Consider the following 8562-nt stretch of genomic DNA (forward strand, 5'->3'; position numbering starts at 1 on the left):
GGCGGCTCCGGCGCTACGAGCGAGGAGGCGGGGATGCCCCCGCCGCCGGCCCCGGCCCCGCCGCCGCCTGGCCCGGCCCCCCCCTCCCCGCCTGGCCCGGCCCCGGCCCCCCCCGGGTGCGGGCGTGTGGCTGGGAGCCCCCGGGAGCCCCCTAACTGCAGGGTGAGGCAAGGACTGAGGGGTGGGACAGGGTATCCAGGAGGGGGGATAGGGGACCCGGGGCTGGGATAGGGTCCCTGGAGGAGGAAGAGGATCTTGGGGTGGGAGAGATCCCCAGGGTCAGGAGGGGTCCCCAGGGATCTGATGGGATCTTCAGAGAGCAAGCCAGACGCTCATGGTAGCACAGTGTCCCTGGAGTCCTGGAACTGGAGGGTCCCCAGGGATAAAGCCAAACCTCTGTGGTATGAAAGTCTCCCTGGAATTGAAGGGTTCCCAGCCTCAGGCAGGGTCCTGGGGGCCAGGGTGGGACAATGTCCTTGAGGCTTGGGTCAGGCAGTATCCCAGGAGCAGCAGGATGGGGTGCAGGGTGCAGAGAGGCACGGGATGCCCTGGTGGGTACCATCGTGGCCCTCAGCCATGGTAAAACCCACGCAGAGCAGTGCCTGGAGCTCAGGTCCCAGCAGCAGCGTGGCTCCCTTGGCCACAGCAGTGGGATCTGGCTGTGGGGTGGTCTCAGGACATGCGGTTCCTGAGGCCAAAGGAAACAGCTGGGGAATGGTCTTTGGTGGCAGAACTGTTAACACAAGTAGTCACGCTCAGAGCTATTGTTCTCTGCTGGCATTCAGCTCTGCAGACTTTTGCTTCTATTTCAGGCCTGCTGGAGGGCTCATGTACCCAACAGCCTGGCTGTTTTTTCTTCTAATTATTTCAGTCAGCCTAAAAAAAGCTGTTACCTCCCTCTGCAAACCTTGCCTCCGTTGTTCTCATCGGAGAAGATAAGAAGGAAAGGAGAAGAAAAGTCTCAGCCCTCGTTGCCTCCAGGTTAAATGCTCTCCTGCATGGGTATGGGAAGTGGTGGGAGGGGAAAGAGGAGACAGCTCCTGCTAAGCAGAGATAGGGGAGCATCCATCAGGGCTGGCTGCCCCCATCCTGCAGGGCCAGGGGTTAATGGAGGAGCTGGGAATCACCCTGGGACACAGCAGGATTTGAAATGAGAAATCCTGGAGCTGTCAAGGCGTGTTGACAGGGAAGTGATTGCCCTGTCAGCAGCAAGATATCCCACACCAGGAGGGGGAGGGAGCTGCTAATAGATGGGCTGTGATAAATCTGGGCTTTGACAGGAGGCCCAAGTGCTGAACACACTCAGAAAAGCAAAGGGAGGGCAGGCAGGGTCTAACTGGTGTGACTGGGGACCCAGACATCACACCACTTGCCCTCCCTCTCCTCTCATCCCCAGCATTTTGGGGCTGGACTCCCCTCTTTGTTCCACTTCCATGAGGCTGAAAGAACAGCAGGGGCTGAGCCAGGACTGGAACTCCTAAGAGTAACTACACACAAATAATTATTAGCCACGATGAGCAAAATCTCACTGATGCCATCTCCTTCAGATCAGCTTAGCTCCGGGTTTGGCAAAGGCTCTGGTCTCACCAAGACGATCCCTTTGTTGTGTAAACATCTTCTGTGGCCTCCTTGTGGCTGAGAGCCAAAATGGGCAAAGAAAATGCTACCAGAAGCACTTGGTGATGGCTCAGAGGGGCCTGGCCAGTGCCTGGGGGTTGTGAGCATCTTTCAGATTTCTCCTTGACCTGGCACAACAGGCACCTCTGAAAGATTTGACCAGAACAGAGTGGTTTTCACCAGTGGGTACCCAAGAGCAAAGGAGGGTGTGAGATTGGCTCTGGGGTGGTGCCAGCCATCACAAAATGAACCACTGAAACAGGTGATATTTTCAAAATGAAAAAAAAAAAAAAACCCAAAAAACCACAAAACAGCCCCCACCAGCCCCATAGTGCCAGAAATGTTGTTCAATGTTCTCTGTTTTTCTGGTGGGACTTGGGGGTGGGAGGGGAAACCCCCTGGCTTTGCATATAAGTGTGGGCAGTGGTCCCAGCTCTCCTGGAAAATTTTAATCAGTGAAAAAAGTGTAGAATATTTTTAACGTGCCATCAACATCCACGTGAGGATGTGTGTGCTGTAAGGGCACGCGACACAGGGGCCACGTCCTTGTGATTTATCAGCTGTCCTCATCCCTGCCAGCAGATCCAGAGGGAAGCACCGTGATCCCACCACAGGAACTCTGGAGCAGCCATGGATGGGGGACCTGTCACCTGCCAGGAGCAAAAGGAGGTTGCTCGTGACGTGAGAACGTGGAGGTTGGTCCAAAAATGCTGTGGGAAGAGGCTCTGGGCACATGTGTGCTGCCCCCTCAGGGTGGGACCACTGTGTTATTCCTTGATAAGAGGTGGTGTGGTGCTGCTCCAGCAAAGTGAAACAGTCACGAGGGACACCAAGGAGGTTGGGCTGGTGAGTCACAAAACCAAGGAAGCTCCTTTTCTATGGAACCCTGGAGTCCTTTGGCTCTGCACCTCGGTGGCTGAGGTTCTTGCAGAACTTGGGGAGCAGGGTGCAGAGGAGAGCAGTGCTGGGGACTTGGAGCTCTGGCTGCAGAGGAACTGCTTCCTTGAAGCTGCCCAGGGCTGAGTTGGGACAGGGATGGGTGGGGAGTCCCCCCTGTCCTCCCAAATGTTGACAAACTTGTCTCTCCAGCCACAGGCACCACATGAGAGAGCTGTGGTCGCCATCACGTCTACCCACTGTCCTTTCCCTGCTCCAGGCAGGGACCTCTGGATTCTGACCCTTGTCACCAGGGTCAGCCACTCTACCTGCTCCCACCTTGGCTTCCCTCCACCTCAGATGGCAGTAACCCATCTGCAGGGTGCCATGGAGCCCAGTTCATTAGTGCCTGGCTTGGTTAAAGGCTTTGAGCAGGGCTGGAAGGGGAGAGGCTCATTATCACAATTGCCCTCTTACCTGCTCAGCAGCAGGGAGGAGGAGGTGGACACGCCAGAGAGGCTGGAGGAGAAATCCTCAGCCCTTTCACATGCACAGACATGGATGTTCTGCATTTGAGCTGTCTGGTTGGGGCTAAAATGAAAAGGGCTCAGAGAAAGTGCTGGATCTGTACAGGTGCCCAATGACAGGGCTGAGCCAGGGCCAAGCAGAGCCCCTGGCACCTTCTCCTCAAGGCTGCAGCGTGCTTGTGGGGCTAAACCTCATCACCAGTGGAGTGCAATCCTGTGCCAAAAAGTTTGGAGGTGTCCCTATCCTCAGGTGATGCACTGGGAGGTGTCCCTGCCCATGGAGAGGGGTTGGAATTAGATGGTCTTTAAGCTCCTTTCCAATACAAACCATCCTATGATTCTATAAATCAGGCCAGAGGAGGTAGGACACACAGATGGGGGCTGGGGTGGAAGAATGGCTCTCCTCACCACCCTGCCTGCTTCTGGGCTTATATTTTATGTTTTATGGACAAGCCACGTGAAGGGATGGAGTCCCCAACCACTCTCCTTGCTGTGGTGGGCAGCTGGAGTTAGCACTCCTGGTTTGGAGCTTGGCCAGTAGCTCCTGACCTGCTGAGGTTCTGGTTTTCTCTCTTTTCCTCTTGGCTGCTGCCACTCTGAGCTTCTACCCCAACCAAACTGGAGCTCTCCTGCCACTCATGCTCCCAAGTTATGTCCTTGAAAGAAAAATACTCAGCTACCTGCCCAAAGCCCCCAGCCTGCAGGCACTTGGAAGGACACACATGGTCTCCTCACTGATCTTGCTGACCTGGTAAGGAGAAGAAGTCCTTGCTGCAGAGGACACCTGAATGTGCCACCATGGGCCAGCAACCTCAGCCTGGGCTCAGAGCAAGGGGAAAGGAGAACCCTCTATGGACAAGGAGGTCACTTTCTGGGACAAAATCAGGTTGGATGGGACACGGAGCAAACTGCTCTAGTGGAAGGTGTCCCTGCCCATGTCAGGGAATGGGAATTAGTTGGTCTTTACCATTCCTTCCAATGCAATTCATTTTAGGATTGAAATGCAGGAGGTGGGTGTTTGAAATTAACTTATCTTAAAACCAGTAATGAGCTGGTGGGATGTGGCCAGGCCCTGTGGCATGATGGCAAATGGGGAACACCTTGTGTTTCCTTCTTCATTTCTCTTCCAGCTCACCATTAGCAGTAAGGTGAAAAGCTGGAAAAGGTGTGTCCCATGATGCTGGAACATCACTGCTGGGGCAGGATGGGTGGGAAGGGGTGGAGCACCCAGTGGGTGAATTCTCAGAGGTTCTCCTGCTCCATTGCTGCCTTTGCATGGGGTGGAGAGGAGCAGAGTGGGCTTGGAATAAAGGTTTGGAAGAGCTGCCCCAGTCACACTGCCTTTAATCCCCAGGTCTTCCAAAGCCAGGGACGTGCTTCCCACATTGCTTAATGCATTCCCTGTGCCTCTGGGCTTTTCCAACAACTCTGAACTATTTCTGCCTTCTCCCACATCTCCAGAAGTGCCCAAAAAATATCCCAGTAATGCTCCCCCTTCCCTGCTGCCTCGGCAGGAAGATGGGATGTAAACACGGATCTGCTTGTTAGTGTTAGTGCTCTCCAGGCTTTCCAGCTGGGCTGGGTTTGGGCTGAGGGTTTCCTGCATCCAAGCCTTAATCCCATGCCAGGTCCCCACTCCATCTGGGAACGGGGACTCCCCAGAACTCCTCTGCCCAGTACATGCTGCCTGAAGAAGGGGAAGGCTGCAGCCCTGGAGGGATTTTTCTGGGTGAGTTTAAGGTACACCACAACCACCATCTGTCCTCTTTGTAGCCAGAGGGTCCTCCTGGAGCTTCTGGGATATAGATATGTATAAAATTTATCTACTTTTATATTTATATCTTTATAATATATACGCATAATTTTGTATATAAATATATATATATATTTCATATATATATTAGCAGGCAGGGACCCAGTGACCATTCCTGAGCATGCAGGGACCCACAGATTTTGGTGACTGATGGCTTGCACAGCAAGTGACAATTTGTTTGCCTAAAACAATGTCCTCTGTCATTTGGACAAGCACATGGGGAGTGCAGGGAAGCAGCAGAAGGGGTTAAATCAATAGTTATGTTTAAATCAATATCCAGATTTATGTTCCTGTCCAAGCCATGCTGCCTTCCTTTGCCCTCTGGTTTGAGGGCAGAGACCCCAGTGGCAGAGCTTGAGCCACTGTTTCTGTTGTGAAGGGGGATTCTGGCAGATGTGCTGCAGGATTTGGGCTGATTTGGGGGGAAGGGGAGAGGGAAATAAACAAAACCAAAATAAGAATGAAGCAAAAGTCTGCCCGTGGCTGTGGTTTGTGCATTGAGTCAGCTGATGAGACTGACTCCTCAAAATTTGGTATAAAAAAGGGCCTCAGCAGCAGGTCCTCACAGCTCACCTCAGTTTAGAATTTGCAGGAAGCATCATGGGAAGCTCATTTGGCTCAGGTTTGGTTTGTCTTGTAGCCCAGAACATGGGGTGGCCTGGAAAAGCCACGTGCTGTAGGGTGAAAAAAGAGATTTTTCATTTAATGGCAGAGCTGGAAAATATAAGGGGAGGGAGGGAGAGAAAAATCAATTCAGATTAAACTGAAACAACCTGATTTAAAAAGAAAAAACAACAAACAAACAAACCATAACATCCCCCAGACATTCTGGTTTTAGATCATCCCAGAATAGTCAAATTGACAAGAACTGCAAGGTTTGTGTTTGCAGGCTGGTCAATTGACCCCTTTCTAAAACTTTTTAAAAGAAAACCAAAACATTTGCAAATAAAAAGTCAAACCCCACCATTCCTGTGGAAGCTTCAAGAACAGGCTGAGCATTTCTGAGGTGCTTCATTTTGGGAACCCTAGAAGAAGCATTTTGACATTTCCAGGCCAGCTTCTTTTTTTAACCCCCAGTACTTCCCAAATTTGCCTGTGATCAGTAACAAGCCCATGCCTTGTCACAGCTGCCTTCAGCTGTCCCTGAGGATGCTGGTGGCCAAGAGCATCCTCCATCCCTGCTGCCAGAGCTCAGGTCCCTGCAGGAGCAGGCTGGGAAGATCCTCTGGATTATGGGATGTCCCCCTGAAGATTCCTCAGCTGGAATGGACACAAGGTGACACAAGCACGAGCAGGGATGGGGTGAGATTGATGGCTGTGCTCTGTGGTTTTGGTGGTGACTTGGGAAGCAGGATTGGAGCAAATGGATTCTGGAGGGATTTACAGCAAGTAAACCCTTCCACGTGAGGGGTTTATTGGGTCTGAGTCAGGTTTCAGAGCTGTTGCCCATGGAGAAGTGGGGAGTGTGAAATACTCTCCTGGGATGGGTTTTTCCTCCTACTCTGGGTCATCTCTCCTGAACCCAGTGCTGAGTATCACCAACACTTTGCATCCCTCTCCCAGTGCTCCTCCCAGCTCCCAACCTTCCCAGTAAGGCTGGGGGTACAGGCTCAGGAAGCCCACTGGCATTTGGCAATGTCTTTTTGCAGCCTGGATGAGGCTCTTGCTGTCTAGAAAAAAAGGAGTAGTGTTGGTTTTTTTGTTTTTTTGTTTTTTTTTTATATAGCATTTCTCTCAGTTTGCAGCTGATCTTTGGGTAGCATCAACCACCCCAAAACTTAGCAGCATCTCCCTCCAGATGGAGGATGGATGGATGGGTGGATGGATGGTCTTGGGGGGGAAAATAATCCCATCCAGGAGGACAAACTACCAAAATTTCAAAGGCTTTTTGGACCCTTCACAGCTGCCTGAGGGCCCAGAGATGCTTGGGCTGAGCCCAACTGAGTGCCTGGTGCTCACCCCACACCGATCCTTAGCCAGGGTGTGCTGGGGTGCATGTCCCTTCCAGGACAAGTTTGGGGAGCTGGTTGGAGAGGGTGCAGAGGGCAATTCTGCCCCAGTTTGGGGTGCAGAGCTCAGACTTTCTGCCAGCAGCAGCCTTTGTGCTAATACCCAGCACAGCAGCCCGGCCACATCACCCCCAGCATCCCTGCCACTTTGCCACCAGCATCTTTGCCACTTTGTCACCAGCATCCCTGCCACTTTGTCACCAGCATCCCTACCTCAACACCACCCACATCCCTGCCACTTTCTCTCCCTTCATCCCCCCCTCCTCCTCGGCAGCTTTTCCCTTCGGTCCCTTTCAGCCCAGCCCAGCAATCCCCTGCCCCCGGAGCCCCCGCTACTCCTCGGGGAGAACCATCAGCAGCCTCCGTCCCCTTTCTCCCTCCCCCCGACCCCGGCAGAGGCTCAGCAGCCGTGGGTTGCCATCCCCACCTAGTGCCGGCCCGGCGCACCGCCCGCCTCGGCTCGGGGTGCGGGCAGGGCTGCAGCCCACCCAGTCCCCTCCGGGACAGGGTCCTGTGGCACCCGAGGCAGGGGAAAATCCCTGGGAGGGAGGCTTTTCCTTCCCTGATCCCCAGGGATGCTCCAGGATAAAGGAACAGCGGAAGGGAAGGACGTGCTGCAGCCCCTGTGTGACCACCGCGGGGCCACACGGCCCCTGGGGATGTTTGTGTCTTTATGGCCCATCCCACAGCTCTGGAAAAGGGGACAAGGGACAGTGTCACATCCTCCCCCAGCCGCTGAGCTTATCCCAGCAAGGTTGGACCATTCCTCCAGGAATGCTTTTGGGTATCCCAGGCGGCACATCCCAAGAACACATCCCCATGGAGCCCATGTATCCATATCCCCTGGAAAGCATCATCTCCTTTGCCCACCCCAGCCCAGTAAGGACCAGTTATAGGCCAGAGAATGAAGCCAGGCAAAACCTTTAGTGATGCCCCCAACCCCACACAAACTCCAAAGCCTCTTCTAAAATTTCCCTTCCATCCTGGTGGTCCTCAGAGCCACAGACAGCTTCACAGCCACCACATCCCTGTGACTGGGGTCTCCTTTCCCTCCCTGGGTGCTGCACAAAGCCCAGGTGGGTGCCTGAGGTGACCCACCAGGTGAGCCAGGTGGCACCTAACCAGGGAGCAGGCACTGAGCAATCAACCATCCTTGGTTGCCCATGGGCTTGCAACATCCTCCCTCCAGAATAATTCTGGTTGGAAGGAGTCTCTGCAGGTCACCTAACTCAGTCCTCAAAGGGAAGTCACTCTCTACACTAAAATTTACCCAAATTTGGCTCATTCTTGTCCTTCCCTACCTTTTCTCTGGCTTCCCCACCTCAGGCTCTTCCCTGGGCACTGTCCTCAGCTCCCTGGGGTGCTGTGGCCCTTTGGGAGGGATGCAGGATGCTCAGAGGATGCTGAGCAGGGAGATGCTCCTGCTCAGCCATGGGATGCTGTGTGGCTGCACTCTCTGACCACTGCTTGCCATGACAAACCAGGCTAGGAGCAGGTTGGTGGCCACAGGTTGTGTCCCACCAGGCTGGAAAACCTCATCCCAGCTGCAGCAGAATATTCAGAGCTTGGTGGAGACCCCAAGCAGAAGCAACTGCAAACAAGAACTCTTAATGTTTCAAGAAGGGTTCTGTTTGTGTTGTTTAACTTCAGACACCAAGTACTGCTGTGGAGGAAGCACATCTTGGGTGGAGACTGCAAAGTGCCCTCTCTGAAGGGAGCA

General features: G+C 53.6%; 1 long non-coding RNA gene across 1 annotated transcript; it reads left to right on the forward strand.

Annotated features, from left to right (window-relative positions):
• The first annotated feature begins 479 nt into the window (after window positions 1-479).
• On the forward strand, window positions 480-2435 carry LOC139801274 (uncharacterized). Its single transcript, XR_011728117.1, has 3 exons — window positions 480-981; window positions 1548-1879; window positions 2200-2435. It is a non-coding gene; the product is annotated as an uncharacterized lncRNA (long non-coding RNA).
• The last annotated feature ends 6127 nt before the right edge of the window (window positions 2436-8562 follow it).

Source organism: Heliangelus exortis, chromosome 11, assembly GCF_036169615.1.
Source record: "Heliangelus exortis chromosome 11, bHelExo1.hap1, whole genome shotgun sequence".
NCBI classification, from domain to species: Eukaryota; Metazoa; Chordata; class Aves; order Apodiformes; family Trochilidae; genus Heliangelus; species Heliangelus exortis.